Raw genomic sequence first — 3,419 nt, forward strand, 5'->3', positions numbered from 1 at the left:
AGGCTCTAGTTATATTTTCTCTTGCAAAATAATGTTTTCATGACAAATGTCCTTTGTGACAGATTTCGACCAAATGTCTGGATTTGATATAGATTCATGCCATAATGAACTACTGAAGTTGACAAAACCAGGCAAACATGTTCTTAGTTACCCATATGTAGAAATGTTTAAAAGGCTGTTCCTCAAGTAATATACTAGCATCCAAAAGAAATACCGGAGCACTGCTAAAATTGCTCAAATCCCAGGGCATCTTTTAAATTCATATAGAGCACTGAAACTGTAAGTTAAGAAAATTATATGCTTGGGGAAAAAAAATCCACTGTTCATTTCCTCATCACAGATCTTCTGGATTTAAGGATGGGCCACAGACAATATCGCTGAAGGAAGGCAGGAAACAGGAAGCAGAGCATGGTCAAGAATTTCTTTCAGGGCTCCCAGTTCAGTCCTGCAGGGAGCATTCTGGATTAGCATCCTAAGCAATGTTTGGCTGGCAGCTATAGAAAGAATGACTCTGTAAGTTGCAGGTAACAGCTCAGACGGTTTCAGGTCATTTTCAAGTAGTGAACAGTGCCACCACAAATTAAATATTTTTGCTGGGCCTCACCCTTCTTTTATAACATGCACCAGGTAAAGACCACTACTGAAGAAATACCTACAATTATGTCATCCCCTGTCCTGATCCTGGGGTACCTATCTGTAATCTTACGTACCACGTTAGATTCAAAAGCCAAAGTAAACTGGGGGCAGAAGCAGCAACTGCAACGGATTCTGTATGTCCAGAATCGCCCCTTTTCTTGCCATGCTTTGATTCTATGTTTCCACAGTTAGGACTGCAGCTTCTGGGCTTGATTAAGGTGGTGCCTAAGAACTTCTGATTATGGTACAGACTCCTGATGTTAAAAGGGCTCTGGTAGACAATTGCATCTTGTTCTTGTTGGAATGTCACTGACCATGAAGGTAAGTGCTTGCACCTTCCCCCATTTGCTCCCCCGTAAAAGATCGCCCTTGCTCCCTTGTAAGATCCGTCCCTGTGTTTTTCCATCATCTTTCTCCCACTATTACTTCTGCAGTCAGTTCTCCTCTTCCAATATTTTCGTGTTCTGTTCCTTCATATGAGCTTCATAACTGCTTCTAGTGCAAGCAGGGGGTTTGCTGGTCTGGGTAGGACTCTGTATCTTTAGGACGGTTATATGAGAGCTACTTAAGATTTACTTGTTCAGTTGCACAGTAGTTCATGCTACATATTCCATTTGATAATTAATAAAACCTGTCTTTTTCTGTTATACAAGATGGAGCAGTTAAATAAAAAATACAAAATACAAATGATAGCCTGAGAAGATCTAAATCATCGGTTTCTCCCCGTGTCTGCAAACAATTGAATGCTAATCCAAAGAAAATGAGAAGATCTAATTTATGACTACACTTAGTCATCCTTAAATAGTTAGGCAAATGAGGCTAAAAGTCAGACCATGACACAGTCAGCAAACAGTTTCTAAGATACGCCTTTCTGTAAAATGACATTTTATTTGGGAAGAAAATAACTCTTCTGTGATTTCAGATTTTTCAACGTGACAATAATTGCTTGGCCTTTTTTCTGCCAGAATAACGTGAAAAAACAATTTCACTGTACAAATTTGCCAAGTTCAATAGAAAGCAACTCCTTGCCACTGTATGTTTATGACATTTTAACTGAATATACATCCAGTTTTTATTAAGAAGTGTTCAGCATTTCATGTGAGGGAATGCTTCAGATTACTTCTTACCTACTTTAATCCATCTTTGTTTTCACAGAGCTTGCTGAGAATGGAAATAATGTAGTCAGTGGAAATATATTTAGAAGAATAGGCAAGAAAAACATTTTGCTTAGCCTCATTTATGTCATAAATTGATGAATTTCCACCATTTCAAGTATAGAAAGGTGCAACAAATTTAATCTTTTTTTCAATGCGAGATAGAACACAAAGCAAGACAACAGAGAAAATCAAAATTATCTGCCTTTATGAGATCTGTTTAGATCATCAAAATGGTTGAACCCATTTTAAAAAGCCTTGCTTTCTAGGTTGAGTAAAGCAGGTTATTATACAGGGAATAGCTGCAATTTAAACACAGGGCAATTTCTTGCTTCTGTACTAGAATATGACATTTATACACATATGCAGCACCCACAGGGAGTGAGGATGAAATAATTAATCTGTACTTAGTGCTAGTTTTATTTCTTCCAAGAATTATTGTCAGTTTTGGAATGTTTCTTATGCTTTCTTTCTGGAAGATAGAAAACAAAATATTTGTGACTGCATGAAAGGTTCAAACAGTACTCTGTAATGCAAACCCCCCACATGATAAGAAACTACATAGAGAATTAAAATATAATCAGTTTTGAAAAGGGGCAAGTGGTAGATAGAAGATTATACAAAACAAATTGTTCTATAGATTTATCTTTGACTAAGATCAGAGATATGCATTATAAGCTGATTTACTTAAGAAACCGGGCACTAATAAACACACATTTTTCAGCTTTTAAAGTAAAAATGTATGGAAGTGTGGTAGGAAATATTGTTAATGGTGACCACTAAAAGCCTTATTAGTCTTTCTTTGTCAGAGATACTGTATCAGGGTAATAAAGAATTCTAATGGATCTTTGTCTCAGCAAGAAAAAATGCACAGTGAGTGCTAGAGCAAGAGGAAATAAAGGTGTTGGAAAATGTCATTTGTGGTTTTTACAGTTTTCTCTCCATGGTAATTAGCAAAATTTTATATGCTTTTTTAAGAACTTCTCAGCGCATCATATTTACAAATTACATTCACCGAGGAACTTGGGAAGAGTTCTGGATACTGAATGCATAATGTTTACCAAAACAACAGAATAAGCTATTTTCAAAGAAAACCCCACCCAGAACAACAAACACCTGGCCCCTAACCCCCAGCCCTCGATTTTGCCGTGCAGTTTTACTCAAACGAGGACAGAAAGAATCAAAGTGCTTATTAGTGTGCACTTTCTATAAGCATACAAATCAGAAAGTTTAGCAAAGATCTGTGATCTTCCAAAATCAGAGACAAGCAAAACACTTTTTTGGAGTCACTGCTTTCTGAAATACTCAGAATTACTCATTTTATAACCTTTATAAATATTGCCTGATTTGCCTCATCAGCCCCTCCAAAACTAAATACAATGAGATCCTAGTTATTCAAAACCCAGTTAATCAGCTGTATTAACAGAAGGCCAGATAAAGCTTAAGACATATGAAACTCTTTTTGCTTTTAATTCACTGTCTGTGAAACACACCAGATCCTTATCTTGGAGTTACGAATTGGGCAACCCAGCAATACATGGTGTCAGTATGCAGCTGCTTGATACCTCCAGCCAACGCTCTCATTATATAGCTAATAGGTTTGTGGATACATTATGGTGTTGTAAGTTC

The sequence above is a fragment of the Charadrius vociferus genome, unplaced genomic scaffold (assembly GCF_000708025.1).
Source record: "Charadrius vociferus isolate BGI_N301 unplaced genomic scaffold, ASM70802v2 scaffold51, whole genome shotgun sequence".
Lineage (NCBI taxonomy): Eukaryota > Metazoa > Chordata > Aves > Charadriiformes > Charadriidae > Charadrius > Charadrius vociferus.